Genomic DNA, 19,278 nt, shown 5'->3' on the forward strand with positions numbered 1-19,278 from the left:
TTACCTTCTGGGCCCCAGAGGCGAGCAGGGGGCGGTGTCAGGCCAGGGCATGTCTGGGACCGGATCTGAAACCAAAGCGGAAGGGGATGGGTGGGAAGAGGCTTTAGCTGAAGGCAGTAAGGAAGTGTCTGTGTGTTATTATTGACATGTATTACAGGAGCACCCAGAACCCCCCCAGTGATGACCCAGAACCCCATTGCGCAAGGCACTGTGCAAACATAGAACAAAAAGAGAGTCCCTGCCCCAAAGAGCTTCCAGTTTCAGTATGCCTGTGTGCATGTGTCTGTCTGCGATTGAGTTAATGAATCGTAAGGCACTTAGCGCATGAAAGGGGTCAGACTGAGCACTGACCCCTATCTCCACCGTGATGGGACAGCACAGATGGTGTCAGGGCAAACGGCCCTCCTCCTCCACAACCTCCCCTGCACACACAACCTCAGCTTGTGCACCCACCTGTAGAAAGGAAAGGGGAAGTCAGGTCCTAGGGCAGCTCAGGCCTGGATCTCTATTCAGACAGCTGCCAAGGAGCCAGTTATACTAGAGGTCTTATTGTGAGGTCGGTCCCTGCCCTGGGCTGAGACCCCACCAACTCATTGCAGAGAGTCTGGCAGAATTTGAACGAGTGGCCGAGAGGTGAAAGGCTGTGCAGCCCGTTCCCGAAGCAGAGGCTTTGTCGTGGCATTGACAAATACTGGTTGTCTGGGGAAGAGGCGGGCGTTATCATCCCTTTGTTTGGTGGCTGGCCCACAGAGAAGGCTGCCTTCTGGGCCCCATGTCACACAGTGATGAGTGCCAAGGTAGAAGGGAGGAGACCTAGCCGCCAGGCCCTGCTGGGAGGGGAAGGGAAGTCAGCATGGAGGAGGTTAGCGGAGGGGAAATCCCAGGTGCTAAGATTTTCTGATTGTTTTCCACATTTCCTGGGACTTGGCCAGTGTGTGGGAGGTTCATTTTAAATGTAACAAAGTCAAAGAACAATAAGACCTTGGCATTCGTGTCACCCTCCCCCCTCCCAGGAGATTTACTAGCCTGCATTAAGCTTCATAGGCCCACCTGGCTGTTTAGGGAAGCTTCATTACAAGCATGGTGGAGATGGGGAAACTACTGCAGAGAGAGGGACTTGCTCAAGGTCTGTTTCATGTCAGAGCTGACAACAGAACCCAGGTGTCCTGAGTTCCAGCCCCTCTGCTCTAACCACTAAACCACGCTCTCTCCCAGTCTGAGGAAAGAACCCAGGAGTCCTGAGTCCCAGGCCTCTGCTCTAACTGACCAGTGCGCTGCCCATTTCCAGTGCCATGAGGATCCCAGTGAACTGAATCCAGTGAAGAGCCAAGGCCGGATTTTGCACAGACTTGAAGCCGGGACATCCCTTGTGACGCCAAAGACATTTCCCAGAGGGTCAGTCAGCCTCGCCTTTGGCCCCCAGTGTTTAAAGCTGCGGACGCTGGCAGTGTTCAGATTCCTGTCCAGCTGCTTGGGCTCAGCTTGACTGCGGCTCCGCGGCCTTCGCGATGTATGTAAGAGGCTGCAAGTCTGCGCATTGATGGCCTCCCGCACTGACTCCCTGAGGCTTGGGGGGAAAGTACTGAGATAATTGCAGCACTTCTGTCGTCCCTGAAAACTCCAGGCAGCGGAAGAGCTGGCCCAGATTTTCAGCGTTCTCTCTGTTTTGGGGACTCAGATGCGTGGATCATTTTAATAGTGCCTTCCTGGAAACAGACACCCATCAGCAGCCAGGATGCTTTGTAGCTACTAATTCTACTCATCATCCTTCAAGCTTTCTCTTGCACTCCCTCGCACGATGTCACCACGGTACCTTAGCCCCCACTCAGGTTTCCTACCGCCCCACCGATCAGTATTGTTATTAATCCTGTGTATTATAGTAGTGCCTAAGAATGGAGCCCCATGGTGCTAGGCACTGTACAAACATGGCAGAGTAGATGGTCCCTGCCCCCAAAAAACTCACTATCTAAATCGGCAGAGACAGGGCAGGAGCGGAAACAGAAGGACAAGGAGGGAGTGACTCACTCAAGGTCAAACAGCAAGTAAGTGGCAGAGGTGGGAATAGACTCCCATTCCCCGGCTCCGGGGCCAAGCTCAGGCTGGGGGAAGGAACACAGGTCAGGAGCAGCGGGGACAGTGAGAGGGCAGAAGCCGTCATGTCAGTGCCAGGGTGTTTTTGGCGGGGGTGTTACTTGGGAAGGGGAGGAGGGGGAGACAGGGGAGGCGGGGGGGGGGGGGGCAAACAGCAGGGAGCAGGGAGCACAGAGCAGTCTGAGCAGCAGGGAGGTCTCGGAATGGCCACAGGTCCTGGATCCCAGATCCAGAATCATTCCCCAACCGCCTGGATTGGGACCCCTGATCCAGAACCCCCCCCTCCTTTCTGGATCCAGGCCCCACGGTCCAGAACACCCCCTCACCCCCGGAGTAATTCATAACCAGGGATCCCAGTGCCTAGCCAGACCCCGCCTCTCTGAGGGGGCGGAGCTATGCCAAACGCTTTGCCGGCCCCCACCAATCGAAACGCGGCCCGGCCGCTCGGGGCCAAGAACCTGCCGGCGCTGCTCCAGTCAGCGCGGCGGGGGGGCGTGGCTATGCAAACGACGGTCTGTGCCGCCCGCGAGCCAGCCGGGCAGCCGGAGCCGCCGTGACTTTTCAAGAGACTTTTGCAGTTCGGCTCCACCCCAGCCCGTGACAGCGCCGGGCCGAGCCGAACCGAACCGAGCCGAGCCGGGCCAGCCGGAGCGGAGCAGCTGGGAAGTGTCGGGGCCAAGCCGCGGAGCAGGTGCGTGGAGGGATGCAGGGCGCCGGGGGCGGGAGATGTGCTGCCTCCCCCTGCCCGGGCAGGGCGGCTCCGAGCCCCGCGGGGGCGGCCCGGGAGCTGCCTCGCCCAGGACATTAAATCCACGCGGAAGTGGGGCCTGGGGCACCTGCCCGTGCAGGAGTCAGCTGCAGAGCGGGGCGGCTCTGAATTGCTGCCTGGCCCCCTGGGAGCTTCTCCCCTCCCTCCCTCCTGTCCGGTGCCTTCTACCTCCTCTCTGCAGCGGGCAGCATCTTCTCGGGTCTCCTGTGCCCTCCTCGGGGTGCCCCGCACCCTCTGGGCGCTGGCCTGGGGGAGTCTGACCCTGCCCTCCCAGGAGGGGCTGGCGCTGGCCTGGGGGAGTCTGACCCTACCCTCCCAGGAGGGGCTCCACCCGCTCACCCCCTAGGCCCTTGGACAGGCTTCTGGTTCGGGCCATGCCTAGCCGGGCGCTGAGCCGGGCACAGGCAGGCCCAGGGCATTCACGCCATGTTCCCCTTTGCCACGCAGCTGGGGCCGGGCGGGAGGGTCGGATGCTGTTCCTCCTGGGCATCCTTCGCTTGCCGGTGCCCGAGCGGTGTGTGAGGCGGCTGTTCAACCTCTGTTGTGCGTTGGTGTTCTGAGTGATGCAAGGGGCAAGGGACCAGCGGGGCCTGGCAGGGCTTGTCAAAGACAAACGCGTGTTCTCTGTGGGTCAGTGACAGAAGTGCCATGGTACGACAAGTTTGAGAGCGCCGCGGCCAGGCGCTGTCACAGTGACGCTGTCGTAGGGCCACGGATGGCACACGACAGCCTCCCCGCGCCAGTGTATGCCAAGGGGGCTCGGGTTGATCCTTTTACAGTGAGATGCCTCGTGCCATCTCCTGAGGCTGCCCCGCGGGAGAAGGTTTTAACGGTTAATCGCGCTCCTCCTCGCTATAATCCCTGCAGCGATCGCTCTGTTTTGCAGGCTTACAGCCAACGTTTTCAACAGCGACCCTGATTTTCTGTGCCTCCATTTTTGGGGGGACCTGTAACGAGACACCATTTTTGGGGGGACCTGTAACGAGACACCTAGGCCAAGATTTTCACTAAGTGGGGCCCATGGGTTAGAGGCAGACACCTAAGGGAGCAGCCGGATGGTCAGAAGTGCGGAACCTGTCACCAGCAGAACGGGCTGGGAGCTGCTGGAAATCAGGCTATGTAGGTAGGCAGCTCTCATTGACTTTGGCTGGTTGTTTGGCGGCTCAGCGGTTCTGGAAATTCAGGACAAAGGGTTTCTATTTGGGCATCCAAAATCAGTGCTATGAAAGAGGTGCCAGCATGGAAATTCTCTGGAGGCTGGACTGAGCAGGAAGTGACCCACTAGGCAGGGCACTGGCTGGGGATGCCTGAGACGCTGGTCCTGGTTCTGCCACTGACCTGCTGGGTGACCTTAGTCAAGTTACTTCCTCTCTCTATTCCTTCTCCTGGCCTCTGCCCATTGTGCCTATTTAGACTGTACACTCGTTGGGGCAGAGGTCGTCTCTTACTGAGGATGCATTCCTGGCTCTATTAAAATCAGTGAGCGTTTTGTCATTGATTGTAATGGGGCTGGGGCTTCACCTGTTTACACAGCGTCTCGTCTAGTGGGGCTCCAGGCTCAATCGGGACCACTAGGAACTAGAGTTTTAGAAAGCTGGACGGATTTCAGAGGCGACCAGATTTGCTGGGAGTCAAAGGGACAAGACAGAGTTATTGTAGCCATGCCCCGGCCTTGTAGACGTGTGTCTGGGCACTACTGAGTTTTGCTTAAGTGGCCTGTTGTTTTATGGATCGTGTTCTAAAAAAAGGCTGTGGTTAGCTTTGCGCTTGGCGGTTATTTTTACTTTTGTGTCTGCTCAGAGAGGAACGTCTGAGTTTAACCCAAAAGTGCAGATTGTCATCAAAACCCAGAGCCCGTCTGGTTAGTGCCATTTGCCTGGGGTCTCCAAGTACGTTACAAACCATAACCAACCAACCAGGCCTCCCGACCCCCTCGTGAGTTCTGCCACGCCCGTTGTCAAGCAGGGTAAACTGAGGCATTAAAAGGCGGAAGGTTTTTGCTCAAAATCCCATAAAGTCTAAGGCAGCAGCTGAGCTGGCTCCCAGACTCCTGCTCTGCCCACTAAGCGAAACTGTCTCCCACCGTACACTAAGCATCTCGGAAACTTACAGGTCACTCGTTCTCCAAAAAATCACCTTCATGTCCCTGAGTTCTTCGGCATCATCTAAATGCACAGCGGCATGTATGTTGTAGCAGTTAGGGCTGAGTTGCACCTGCTTCCTCCAGGACTGAGTTTGGCCCCTGATTACTTATAGGCATCACAGGAAAACACTGATTTTTTTTTTTTTACTTGATTTCAAATACCATCTGCTGCACTGGGCACTTCCAGTGGAAATTAAAACGCACACTAGAAAAGTAAAAAACATTGTCCACACCTCGCCTCCTTCCATGAGCTTCCTTTCACCCACCGCCATCATCTCCATAGCAGTGCTGACTCCCTTCTCCAGGCGTCCTACCACGCAGCCCCTTCTCTAGTGCCAAGGGAAATGGCAGGCTTTGCAGGCCGTCTGGGCTCTGGCAGGCTAAAGGGAGGGAAGGGTGGATAAGGTCAGATACCTGACGTACTAATCCTGTCTCAGGATCACCTAAAGCTACCCCCGAGCCTGTGCTGAGTCCCAGCGACTTCAGGGGGGGTGCAGGATCAAGGTTTCATCCTGCTTTCATTTATCATCGTGGAGTTGGGCTGCCCAAAGAATATTGCATTTGCCTGTGAATCCACTTGCAGGGTGTATTAAGTTGCTGATGGGACTTAGCTCCCCTGAGCAAGTATTCACCCAGAGTCTGTGTTAGGTGGGCCCGGAAATCCGGTCTATGTTCTTCTGTTTATGACAAGTTTCCAGCAGAATCTCCCCCCCTCCCGCCCCCCCACCGTCTGGTTCAAGTTCATCTTATTACCTTACATTTCCTCCCTGGGGACAGGTCCCAGCGAATCTTTTGCTGTATTCTTCTGCCCACCTGCAACTGATTTCCGGCAAGACCCTGTCCCAGAAGGCTTCCCTCTTCTAGTGAGGGAAAGTTTCCTAGGGCTGCGAGGAGTTTTCACTGGAAAAGAATTAATTGTGCAGCTTGCTAGTGAGATCTGTGCAGCGTCTGGAAGGCAAGAACCTGCTTCTTCAGAGCTGAAACCAGTCCCTAGCTTTAGACACCAGGATGAGACCTCATACCATTATCTCTCATCTGCTACTGCAGGGCTCTTACACCTACCCCTAAAGCGTCTCATGCTGGCCACTGCCAGAGACAGGAGAGAGAACAAGATGGGCCCCTGGGCTGACCAGTCTGGCTGTCCCTGTGCTCCTACCAGTTAATCAAACTAACCGGGCATGAGCCGCGTGCAGTTCAGCTTCACTGTGTGTCTTGCAGAGACTTACATTTTACTCTTGTGCCTGCAGGATCAAAGCAGCTGACTTGGGGACTGAATTTGGGTGGGGGAGAGAGGATGACACTGGGACTGTCCTGGGAAATTCCGGGCACCCTGGAGCAAATTGGATTTAATTTTTTCCCCAAACACTATTTTAAGTTTATTTCCCCCCACCTTGAAAAAATCTCTTGGTTCCTCAGTTGAGCGTCCCCTTTCCACCTCTCACAGGAAGCTGGTCCAGACAGTGCCGCCCGTGGCTATTTCAGTGCTGGGCCTCGCCCCTGAGCGGGCAGGGAGCAGCTTCTCTTGGAGGCCGGGCTGGAATGAGGAGCTGTCCGTATATCCCCACAGGCCTGATTCTCAAGTGCTGAGCACCCCCAACACCAACCGAGCGGGGGGTGCTCAGCACCCTGAGAACCAGGGACTGTCTTGAGCAGGCCAGCGAGGTGAAGTGGAGAAATATGCAGCCTTCGACCGGGGTCTGCATTTAAAGACATGGGGTGAAATCTCAGCCCTATTAAAGTCACAGGCAAAACTGCCATTGCTGGTGTCAAAGTGGGCTGGGATTTCACTTCTGGAACTGACCAGAGACAAGTTCAAGCCAAGTCTGCCAAGTCTGCAAGATCAGGAGAGCCCAGGAGGATTCACTCTGGGGGACCATCGAGGGAGGCTGGAAGCCTGATCAGCCAGTGCTGGCAGGGGGCAGAGAATGGGGCTGGGCACCAAGGTGATGGCCCCATTAGAAACAGAGAGCCAGGAAGTGCTGGGAGCATGGAACTAGGCAGAGATTTCAGCTGTAAGCTGGCTGGCAGATGGGCTGCATGGTGGAAGCCACAGGACAGAGAGAGGGAAGTGAAGGAGGTGTCAGGACCGTATGGAGGAAGGGAGGGTGAATAGGGGAGCTGGGAAAGCGGGGGAGGAGATGTCCTGTCTCCAAGGGCTGCAGTGGGATCAGGGGTTATTGCTTGTAACCCTGATGGTGAAACGTTCTCAGCCCCTGTAGAATGGGGTCAGGGTGGGTGGGGTTTGCATGGGACACAGGGCTGGGGAGTCATTGGCACGGTGGGGTTGGGCATGATTTAAATCCAACTTGAGAAGAAACCGAGCGGACGACAGGTCGGAGCTTTGAGTGGGGTAGAGTGAGGACAGGTGGGATCGTCAGCGTTCTTCTGAACGCCGGCCCCCCACGATAACAAACCGCTGTGATGACCCGTGCGCCTATAGCAACACACCTATGTGCTCATCCCCTGGCCATAACCCTATAACAACAAGCCAATCGAATTTCCAGTTAAACGACTCCCCCAGCTGAAACACAGAAGGTCTCAGGCCAGAAGGAAACCATGGTTTTGTGATTGATTGTTATTTTTATTGCGGTCGAGTCAGGGAGCCCCCATCATGGGCCACCAGCCTGCTGCACTTGGTGCCGTACAAACCCAGAAAAAGAGACGGATCTTGTGCCAAAGCCCTATACTCTAGAGGTTACATCTGCACTACAAGCTAGGTGTGCGATTCCCCTGCGTGCGTGCATACACTCACGCTAGCTCTCGTCCAGCTGGTGTGAGTATAACTAGCAGTGTAGCCGTGGTGGCACGGTGGCAGCCCCGCAGGCGTGACTGAGCTGTGCGGAGGACGAGGCCGCGCGAAACCAGCGGGTACGTCCTCAGCATGACGCAGCCATGCCTCTGCTGCCACACTGCTGTTTTTACACACGCTAGCTCAAGTCTGTGTTCACAAGCAAGGGACTCGCGCCTCTGGCTTGTAGTGCGAAGTGTTTGTGTGTGTGTGTGTGTGTGTGTGTGTGTGCGCATTTATTCGTGTGCGTGTGTTTCATCCATTTCTAAAAAGATCAGGCCTCCTTTTTCTGGTGCAGTAGAATCCTCTTCTCCTTCCACCGCAGTTATTTTTGTAACAGAAAATACTCCGCCCTCCACAGAAGTTTCACTGTAAGTGAATTTGCAACAAGGCAACTCTGATGCATCGAAACGGTGTGGGACTTTCATTCTGCATCACTATCCGCGTAGCCGGGCTCATTCTGTGCAGGCAGCCCGGTGTGGACAGTGCAACGTTTCACTGCACTTCTGAATCTCTACAGCCATCCAACAGCCCCTGCATGGAGGGCAGTGGGGGTGGCAGTGGTAGGAGACAGGATGCTGGCTGTTGATCCGTAAGATGGATTTGGATTTTGAGAGATCTGTAGAGAGAGATTGGGGTGGGGGAAGAGCCAGGAATGCTCAGTCTACAAAGGTCTCCTGTGCGGGGCATGATGGATTTTCAAAAGCTTTTTTGGACCAGATTTGTAAAGTGTGTGTGTGTGTGTGTGTGTGTGTGTGTGTGTGTGTGTGTGTGTGTGTGTGTGTGTGTGTGTGTGTGTGTGTGTGTGTGTGTGTGTGTGTGTGTGTGTGTGTGTGTGTGTGTGTGTGTGTGGAAAGAATTGTGAATGCAAATCACGTGCCCTGTTAGCCAGTCTGGCTCATGAACTGGGCTGTGGGTAGAAGTGGGTGTCTCATGGGTGCATGCAGTACCCTGACCTCCTCTGATATTTTGCTTTTTTATTATTAAATGTTCCCACTTCGTTTCCTCAGGCTGAAATATTTGGGGGCTGGCCAGGCTCCGTCAATTGCAAAATAGGCTTTGGTTTCTTGAAAAGAAATGGACTAAAAGGGCTGATGTGTATTTAGGGCCTATCACCTAAAGATCCCACAAACTATAAATGGTGATTGCTTTGCCCACTGCTGAAATGCAGCCAGTTTGGGGTGTAACCCAGCCTCTCGGTAACAGCACGCAGCAGTGCTACGCAGCCGTCTCAATGAGGAATTGAAGGGAGAGCCCTGTGTACAGACTGACACTGAAGTGGGTGGGGTTTTTATGGAAGCAGAATATAATTAACCCGTTGTAATTTGGCCAGTTTACCACGATTAGTGCCATGACTCTTGTGAAAAGTTTGAGCCTGTGTGTGAGTGAGAGGCCTTGCAAAGACAGACTATTTGCCATCAGTGCATTTCACAATCACCTGAATCAAGCTCCCAGGATCTGATCTTTGCACTCTAAGCCCCAGCCCTGCAGTAAATCTGTTAGATTCAAATGTTTTATCCTCTGCACAAGTCGCTTTAGTTTTTTCTCTTCTGCTGGAATCTGTGGTTCTGGCTTTCCCCTCTTTCTATCTGCGCAGTTTTGTGCTGCATTTCAGACTCTGGTTTATACTGGTTTGTTGTTTAAACAAGCTATAAAAAGCAGGAAGCCCTGTCAAACTCAAGCAAAAATGCTGGTAAACTTTGACTTTCCTGAGTTGGAACTGGGATGCTGTTTGCATTAGGAGGCCTCGGAAACAGAGAGCCGCAGTCCCTCTGGGACTGTTAAGAGAAAGGAGCCCTGCTGGGTTGCTCTGGGATATGAAGGGCGTTCAGCAGAGTCACTGTGCAGGGAGCAGAGCTAGGCCGGGGTGAAATGCTGCTTTACGCTCACATTAGGAGATGAAGCCCCAGGTGCAAAGTTGAGAACCAGATCAAGAGCAGAACTTTCCCAAGCTGTCAGAGGAGTCAGATCTGGGTTTGAGTTAGGCCCAAGTCAACTAGTCAGCGCCGAAATGAAGCAGAAGATCCTTCTGGCATGATGGCCAGGGATTTACTGGTTTTGGATGGGTGTCGTCTCCCTTTGTCCGCGCTGGTGAAGGAGACTAGAAATCGCTTGTGTTTCCTGGCAAAATATTTTGATTAAAAGGATTTTTTCCCCTCATTTTCGTCAACATTTTTCTTTACCATTTTGAGTTTTTTTTTGTTTAAAAAAATAAATTACCAACCCCCTCCCCTCCCCCCGACGCTCCCCTGAATTAGTTTAAAACCAAAAGATCTTCAGGTTATGGGTTTGGGGCAAAAACCTGAACGCTTTTGGCAAAAAGTGACATTTTTATTGAAAATTTCTCTTTTTGTAAAAACACTTTTCCATTGACGCAATGTTTTGATGGACGAATGCTGACCGGCCTAGTCTAAAACAGACACTGATCTGACTTTGCCAAAAAGTTGCGTTTTGCAGATGTCACAGAAAATGCCCGTTCTTGACATTTCAGCATCCGGTATGTTAGGGAATAACCTGAGTGTGTGTCCCTTGTTGTACCTTTCCCCCTCCTCAGCCCTCCATGTCAGAGCTGTTATTCTGGGATAATTAAACCTGTGAGAAACATGCAAGTTCATCTCTTCCACACATAAGGGAGAGGAATGAGATGAGAGAAAACTCCCTTGGCTGACTCCCACTCGATGTTCTCCCTGGCTTTGCTAGAGGAACTCCGGCACAATGCAGGGTTTACTGGGCAAGTGTTTTGAAAGCCAGAACTGCTGGCCAGGGCAGTTGGTCATCAGGTGACGCACTTGCAAAAGAAAAGCCACCCTTGGCTAGACACCAGCCTCGTATCTGTCACGACCTGGTCTGTTGAGGAGGTGAGAAGCATTTCAATGGACAACCAAATAGCTGAGAGTTTCCTGCCGAGGATGGTGTCGTGTTATTTTGATAGGAGCTGTGGGATTCCGCAGACCCTGAATTACTTTAATTACTTGCTGTTTTCGCTGCAGAGAGTTGGTTACCACAGTGGATGAAGAGGGGCCTAGTGTCTCGCATCCATTCCTAGAGACGGGACTCCCTTCCTTTCTATTCTTGTGGTTTGCTCAGTTCTTCTGTAGTGGTTTCCTGCAGAGGAGCTGCTGATTTTCTTTTTGCTGCTGTGTTTCTTTTCATGCCAGAGGTGGCTTTTGTTTCAATATCCTGCTTTTCTTGGGTGATCCTGCTAACACTCCATGATCGGCTGAGGAAAAAGCCTGCCACTCACCCAGGGATAGGGATTAAAGTTAAATAAACAAATACATCAAAACCTCACCTGGCCCTCCCAGATAAGGAACCAGCTCCCGTGGGATGTACAGTCCAATTCATTGTTGCCGTCACCTTGCACAAGCATTCACACCAGTGCAAAATGCTTCCAGTCTGGTCTGAAAGCCAGTCCCCCCTGCTTTGCACTGCTGTAAGTCATGGTTAAATCACGGATGAACTGGGGCCCCGTAAAGATAGAATCTGATCTTTGTTTTTCAAGGTGACTGAGGATTTTGGCTGCCTCCATTTTTGAACCCCCCAGATGGGATAGCTGAAAGGGACCAGGTGTTCAATGCTGAGCAGCTGCCCTCTCCAAACTCAGCTTGCCATCCAAGCTGTCCCGGTGCCCCAAAATGGACGAGTCCTGGTTTTTGCCACCAAACCATGCAGCAGTGTGCGGGGGCTGCCCGCGGCCCCCAGTCGCTCCCTGGAACCCTGCTCACTTTGCTAAACTCTTCACAGGACCCCGGCTGGGTGGGGGAGGCTGAGATCTGGGGGAGATTGGCTTGGAGCTCTGGCTCTGAGTGAAAGTTGTTGAACTTGGCAGCCGGGGCCACACTGCTTGGTTCACTCAGACGCGACACAGAGAGTGGCAATGCCCCAAGGACTGGAGCTGGCAACACAGGGCCACAGATTCCTGTGGCTCAAACCTGTGGAGCTTTGCCCGTTATGGTCACCGAAATATGAGCAGGGTTTACACATGCAGAGCGAGTCCTTGGCTTCGCTCCTTGCTACGTGTGACATTAGGACGTTGCTTCGACGCATGGAAAAACCTGGCTCTCCTCAAGGGGCTCCGACGCTTCTTCGAGCACTAATTAGGGTTTCAAATGGGAAGTTTGCACACACTGCCGTGATGTGCAGATCTCCAGCGTTAATAATAATCCTCCTGGCAGCAGCAAGGCCATGCAGTCACGGCCTGCGAATTTCGGGACTCCTGCGACGTTTCCACCGCCCTGTCGAGAAAAGCGCAGAGTGGGGGGCAGAAGGCCTTAAAGCTGAGGTGTGGCTGTGTGTGACGCGCTGCGGTTTGTGTGAGCGAGCACGGGGAAAAGGACAGAGCACAGGAGAGTGAGCTCCGATCAATGGACTTGTCAGCACACGGGGCAGCTCTGGGGCGTCTCAATCAGAATCACTTCCGCATTTGACACCAGCAGGTGAGACCTGAGGATGTGCCTCTAGCGGTTGGAGACTGGTTCTAGCAGGGCCTCGGGGTGCAGGAGAAGATGGGGATGGGCTGGCATTCACTCCCAGATCCCGGGAGGCTGTAGAGAGAGCCGCACCCACTCTCTTCAAGCTGCAAGGCTGACCAGCACCACGCTGTGCGAGGCAGCAGGGTGGAGTGAATGGTCCCCGGGGTCCCCCGAGGGGTGGGATTCCTGGTGGATGGGACACGGAGGAAAAAGTGAACCAGCTCTTTGCCGTTTGCTGAGCCAGCGTCCTGCCTTCTGCGTACGTTCAGCCACCTGGCGCTTGTTTCCATGATGTAATGCTTCTGTCGTCCATCCTGTTGGCTGAGCGTGTTCTCATTCAGTGATAGACAACAGATAGCTATAGATAGATAGATATTCAGTGCGGGAGGAGCAGCGCTAGGTCAGAGCAGGCGCCTGTTTGTTCGTGCAGTGGAACCGAGCCGTTCGGAAGTGACTTTTCACCCCCAGTTGCTCAGAATGACTGCTCCTCCACATGCACCACGGAGCAGCCTTTCTGGAGGGAATTAAATGATGTGTGAGGCAAACTGCCTTCTCCCTTGCCCCCATGAGACAACCCAGCCCTCCACACACGCCCAGCTCCTGCAGCTGAATCGCACGTTGAGCAGAGAGATGCATCGCCCAGTAAACCCCGCCTGCCCGTCGCTCACACCCCCTTTGTATTTTACTCCTGGACACATTTCAAGGCCACGGCGACCTGCCTCGATAGCCCCGTCCTTGCACCCAGAGCAGGGAGACTGTGGTGAGCGAGCACGTGTAGCTGGAGAGTGCTATTGGTCCCCCAGCCTGCTGTTCTTGGACGAGGACAGCTGGACCGATGGGGCGGGTCTCTGACGCGCTGGAGCAGTAGCCCTGCAGACACAGGCCGGGGGGACTGTCTGTGGCTATGAAATGGGGTGGCCGCGCAGCCCAGACGACGCCTTTTTAAAATAGGGCTAGTCAAAGCAGAGCCGCCAGGACAGCTCCGTCCCGGGAAGGGGGAAGTGGACAGAATAGCTAAAAGGAGAAGCTTGAGCATGTTCTGAGCAGAATCGATTCAGCTGGCTTCCGGGCTCCATTTTGGCCAAACAAACACCCTCCCCCCCCCCCCCCCAGGGATTTCTAGCCTCAGCGCTCGACCGGAGCTGCAGCTGGGGAAGAATCAAGCCAGCAGCGGGGCCCGCAGCCACTTGTCTAGTAAAGTGTGAAGCCTCGTCTTCTCCGGGCGCGGGGGCTGGGGTTAGTTGCGCCCGTGCAAGCCCCTACTGTCGAGACCGTTTACATGGGTGCCAGACGATAAACTGCACTGGTGCAAGCGGTACCGGGAACCGTGTCTGCACAAGGGGGTTGCCTTAGGGTTTTGTATCAGCGGCGTAAGTCCTGGGGCCTGATGCTCAACTGGTGTAAATCGGTGTACGCCAGTTGGTGCCTGCTGCCGCTCGGTGCAGACCAGCTCTACTTGCTGCACGGGGAGACACAGGATTAGGGCTCAGGACCTCTCTCCATGTATCTCCGAACCACAGCCACCTCCTCCCGGCATGGAGAGGAGAACTGGCTCGCCAGGCCCTCTGTGCTGAGACGGCCAATTAGCACCCGCCCTGAAGGTAGCTGTTGTGATGGGGATGGACTGAGACCCATTGAGCTCGTTTCATGCAAGGGCCTCCCATCGGTAGGGAGCGACGCTGGGTCTGGAAGAGCCAGAGTCTGAAGGGTGTTAAAAGTAACTTTGGTGCCTAATTCTCCTTGAAAGTCAGTGGCTTGGGGTCTGTCTACACTGCAGCAGGAGGTGTGAGGGCAGCTTGGCAAGCACACCCAGGCCAGCTTTAAGCTAGCCAGCATGGCTACCAAGAGCAGAGAAGACCTGGCCCCACAGACCTCCGATTGCAGCGCCGATCTGCCTGCAGGCTTCTAAGTCACACGGGGAGTTAGCCGTCGTCTTAGGCCTTGCAACGCTGAGCGGAACAATACCTTGGCGCCTTTAACCCTCTGGGCCCACCTGACCTGGGCTGGCTGGATTTGAACCAGTCACCAGCCCCATCCCTTTTGCCCCCTCTCCTTGGGATGGTGCATTTTCATGGGCAGTCTACACTCTCCCCCTTCATTCACACTCCTCTCTCTGGCTCCCCGGGCCTGTTAGAACGGCAGCGGCTTAGGGGGCATGGCTTCCCTAGCTCCCCTTCCAAAGCCAGGGTGCAGTGGGCCTGACGCACGTCTGCACCTCGGTGCCGGGAGCTCCCCCCTGATGCGGGGGTGGGAGGTTGGAGTCACTCTCTCATTGAGTGGCCCTCTCTCCCAAGTTCCCAGTTGCAGCCTCTCTAATGAGGAAGCTGTTTGACTGGCAGCAGGGGCGAAGAAAGCAATTAGAAGCAGCCGGGTTTCCCCAGGGGCCTATCCCCTCACTCCATGTTGCTGCTGAGGGGTTTTACAGAGTCCCAGTCGCCGAGGCGGAGGCGTTCCCGGCACACCTGCTCTTTCCTCTCCAGCTTCCCAGGGAACCGGCTGCAGCAGTCAGGGGCTGGGGGCAGAGGGTGGTACTTCTGCTGCTTTTTCCACACCCACCTGCTTTCTTCTTCAAGGCCACCTGGCCTCATCGGCCCCACCCCTTCCTGGCCACCCATGTCTGCATCCTCCCCCCCCCTTCTAAACTTTTCACGCTCTGTGTAATTTGACCCCCTGCCACTGTGCATCCATGAGCCGGAGTCCGGGATGGGGCCCGAGAAGCTCCCAGCATGCACTGGGGTGAACATGCGACGGGGGGGTTCTCAGGATTCATTTGGGTGGACTTCGTGGTCTATTCGATCCGTGGCCTTTCTGCCGACACGGCCCAGTTAGTGCCAGCGGCAGTCGTGGTGATGCGGACCCTCATCCATCCCAGTGATGGTCCCTAGCTAGCCCCTCGCCCCATGGGAGCTGGGCTGCGATGCACCAGCCCACAGACCAGCCCTCTGAACGGCGGGAGTTCTCCCTGAGCTGGGGCTGGATTGGAACTGGCAGCCTGGAGGGGAAATGCTCTAAGCCCAGCCACGCATTGAACACCGGGTGCAAGTCTCTGCCAGCACACAGAGCTGTGGGCGGCCCAGGAGGAGCAGGATTGGAGTCCTGGACATGTCTACAGATCAGCTGGCGCTCGGTGGACCCTGCAGTCTGAAAGCAGTGGTGCTGCAAGGGGCGGCTTCTGCATTCATTGAGCGGAGCGAGCAGCTACTCCCCGTACTCCATCGCAGCCTGCTGCCTGGAGATGGGAAGGAGCGCCCCGTGCCCCTGCCCTGCGCGCACAGGGTGGGATAATTGCCTGCAGCACTAATGCTGCTTATCTGCTTAGCAGCCAGATGAAGCAATTAAAATCTGGAGTGAAAACATCTCCCTCCTTAATGCCTGATGGAGCGAAGCCAACAGGAATCCAGTCTCCTGCCCGAGGCCCGTTGGGAAAGTGAAGCAGAAACGGCCCTGCAGTGACCTGAGCTCGCGACAGGATTAACCAGTAGCAAAACCTCGCGCCTGCTCTGGGCACGGGTGGGAGTCAGGCCGGGAGAGGACGAGGACAGTGGAATGAGGAACAACCTTCAGGGGATGCCCACTGCCTCCCGTGGTCATAAATGGGCTACTCTGCTCTGGTGTCCTCCTGCCCAGTGCCGGGGCTCCAGCCCAGACACCCCCCGTGGCCTGGTATAGCAGGAAGGTAGGACACGGGTGGGGAGACCAGAGGTTTGATCCCAGGGAGGTGGGGACTGAGGGATGAGAGGCAGGTTGTGTGCGGCGTCCTGGCTCTCCTGGTCCTGATTTGCCCAGCTGTGCCAGTGAACCAGCAGGTCCCGGTGCAGATCCAAGGCCGTGGTGCGAGTGGTCAGGCTTTGTGGATTTGCAGGGGGGCAGGGGGCTCTCACTACACCGGGCAGACCGGAGAAGGAAGGGGAAGGAGAGGGGGCTGCTGCTCTCCAAGCCAGGGAGAGGACGGGTCGCTTCCCTCTGCATTTAGCACAGCCTGGAGAGCTGCAGTCTGTCCCTCCACCCCCTCTTCCTCTTGCAGCGTGCAGGGGGAGTGTAAAGGGCGGGGGAAGCTGCCTGGTGTTGTCCTGGCACAAGCAGCCACATGCAGCTCTGCTGGCTGGCGCTTCACGAGCGTGCGCGCCTGAGACCTAGCGCCACCCCCGCCTCTGCCACCAGCCACACGGGTTTGCAGCAAATCTCCTGCACGAGCTACTCGGCACCGTGGCGGTGGGGCTGCTCGTGATCACGAATGGAGTTTTCAGGGCGCTGGCCCGGGAGCTGAGAGACGCAGCTTCAGTCCCCAGCTGTGCCCCAGGCTTCTCGTGGGACCTTGGGTGAATCCCCCCCTGTCCCTGGCCCCGCCTGTGCTACGGGGATGAGAGCAGTTCTATGTCTTGTGCGGGCCTGGCAGGGGGACTCCATTACAGATTGGGAGGTGCTCAGACCCTGGGGTAGTAGGAACCAGGTAAGTGGCTCTGCTCAGCATTTCGGAGCGAGTCTCCCTGCCCAGGCTGACAGACACGAGTGCTCTGAAAAGAGCCGTGTGGCCAGCGCGTAGGGATGGGGATGGGCTCCAGAGCAGCATCTTCCAAGGGCCGTGTACACAGCTATTTACAGAGCACCAGCTGGAGTTTGTTGGCCTGGGCGGCTCACTCCTGAATGCCGCATGGACAAACCCTGGAGAGCCAGCACCTGCTCGGAGAGCCAGGGCGGGTTAAATAACTTGCTCAGAGTCACACAGAACATCCCTGTACCTGGCAGGAATTGAAACCGGCTCTCCTGACTCCCTACCCAGTGCTCTCTCCATCAAACCACCCTTCCCTGCCCCCCCAACCCCCCGCACTCTGCTTCACTCCCCCTCCGGGAGCCAAGTGGGGAATTTGCTGCTGGGGAGAAAAGGGTGCCGTGTGTTTTCCTATTGCACACGTAGAACCCAGCTGCCTTCACAGACCTGGGCCCCATCCAGACAACGGGATTTTTTCCATCTGCCTGTTCGTCTAGATCAGAGATACCCCGGCTGCCCAAGCCCCCGAGAAGGTGCAGCAAAGCAGCTCCCTCTGCCCTGTAATGAGCCACTTGGGGAGGCGGCTGATGAAACCAGCCTGCGTGTTGCATCTGCACTATTAAGTGTATACCCTGAAGATGATGGCAGCTGCGGGGGGAGGGAGATGCAGCGGCCAGGGATTGGGGGCAGGACTAGGATTAGGACCCACCCCCTCCGCTCTTCTTCCGTGTTCCCCTGTAGCTGCGCTGTGCTGGAACTCAGCCGCACTCGGCTTTCATTTGCCTCAGCGCCAAATACCCTCGGCCGAGCCCAGCGTGGCTCTGCTGAAGTCCAGGGCTTGCTGCGCTGGAGATCCTGGCGTGGCTGGCATGGCCCCAGGGCTGCCCTGCGCCCTCGGGTTTGGGAGGCGAAGCTCCCACTCTCCAGCCATGTCCCATCCCAACGTGGCAGCTCCCAGTGTGGCGGCTGCTGTAACTTCCCCTTTTCTCACTTTAGACTCCGTGTCTTCGCCCCCCCTTCTATTCTCAGCCTTGCGCTTTTGTTGCGTCACCAATCGCTGGTGGCTGGGAGGGGAGCCAGAGGATGTGACTTGTCACTCACAGGGCAGAAGGTCATTAGGATCACTGGGTTTCTCCTGCTCTGGTGGGGGCGGAGAGCCCTGCCCAGAGCAGGGTGGGCACTGGTCTCTGGGATTTCCATGCCTTCTTGACCTTTACCTAGCTCCACTCAGGATGGGGGAGATTTGTCTTTCCTAAGACCACTGAAAACAGCCAATATTTGTGTCCCTCTGATTGAATAATAACAGGATTCATTTCTCCAGGGCCTTTATCTCAAAGGATGCCAACACGCATTGCAAGAGTAGCAGGGAGATGCAGCTACCTCTGGGGAACAGCGGAGAGGGGAAGGAAATTTCTGGCCATGTACAGAGAGGCGAAGGCCTAATTCATGCACCCAGCACCCTGTGCAGAGCAGAGCTCTGCGGGAAGGGGGGGTCAGTTAGCTGAACTGGAGTCCATGTACCTTCCTCTGACTAGGATAAGACCCACTGGTTCCAGGGAGGCTGGGCAGCTCAAACCTGGGGCCCGATTCATGGTCTCTTCCTGTCCCTCTGTACCAGCTAGGTCTAGGGTGTGATGCCGGCAGCCCAGGGTGCTGGAGTGGAGAGTGGGCACAGGGGGAAGCTAGAGGAGGCAGGAGTGGGATGTACCTTCATGCTGGGGCTGGTGCACTCCTGCAAAGCCCCCCAGGAACCAGTGCAGCAGGGGGCAACGTAGGGCAGCCTCAGGGCTGCTCTAGTCGGTGCCGCCAGCCTCTGACTATGGAGTCACAAACTGCAGCCTCTCTGCACTGGCCTGGCTCAGCAGTGGCACTGCCCCCTAGTGCTTAGATATCCTGCTCCTCCCAAGCCGTCTCCTTTGTCTTTATAGAATTAATTAGCCAGTGCTGTGGATCTCCAGGCCACATGCTCTCTGATGTCAGAGGGGCCCTTTGCCGCCTCTCTGTAGATTCCCCCCCTCCCCAGTGATCCCTCTGAGCAGGACCTCTCAGGTGTGCAGTAAGTGCTGGCAGGAGCGGGGCCGAGAACAGACACACTCACCGGGGAGATTTTTTCGCCCCATGCCTTTGGTCCACAAGCATATTTAGGCCAGACAATGATCAGAATGGAGAGCATGCGAGTTTATAAATGCTGCCTGGGCGTCTCCAGCGCTTACCAGAGGAGAGAAGGGTCGGGTGTCTGTGGAATGGCCGTCAGTTTGGGCAATGCCGAGGCCTGGACTGGTGACTTCCAGCGCTGAAAGCATGCCTCTCGAAAGCTTGAGCTACAGCGTCAGCCTCGAGCTTAGCCGTAGGAGGCTGCCCCAGCCCTGCACCCTCTGTGAATTGGCCCAGAAGGGGACATGCGACGTTGACGAGCAAGCCACATCTGCATTAAGCATTTGCACAGCGGCTGCAGATGTCGCTCGTCTAGACAAGCTCTGAATGTCTGATCCCCCCCCCCACCTCCCCCCCGCTTTGCGTCCTGTG

The 19,278-nt window shown here is 55.8% G+C and overlaps 2 protein-coding genes across 2 annotated transcripts in view; both read left to right on the forward strand.

Annotated features, from left to right (window-relative positions):
* BORCS8 (BLOC-1 related complex subunit 8) overlaps positions 1-1,414 on the forward strand; it is a 40,886-nt gene extending 39,472 nt beyond the window's left edge. The window contains exon 6 of the mRNA XM_067560471.1: positions 1,289-1,414. The gene's annotated coding sequence lies outside the window, so the exon portion shown is untranslated. The remainder of the gene's footprint in view (positions 1-1,288) is intronic.
* A 1,280-nt stretch (positions 1,415-2,694) lies between these two features.
* The window catches only part of MEF2B (myocyte enhancer factor 2B), a 32,192-nt gene continuing 15,608 nt past the window's right edge, over positions 2,695-19,278 (forward strand). Inside the window, exon 1 of the mRNA XM_067560420.1 lies at positions 2,695-2,782. The gene's annotated coding sequence lies outside the window, so the exon portion shown is untranslated. The remainder of the gene's footprint in view (positions 2,783-19,278) is intronic.

The sequence above is a fragment of the Emydura macquarii genome, unplaced genomic scaffold, assembly GCF_026122565.2.
Source record: "Emydura macquarii macquarii isolate MOO-44397 ecotype Brisbane River unplaced genomic scaffold, CSIRO-AGI_Emac_v2 contig_306, whole genome shotgun sequence".
Taxonomy (NCBI): Eukaryota; Metazoa; Chordata; order Testudines; family Chelidae; genus Emydura; species Emydura macquarii.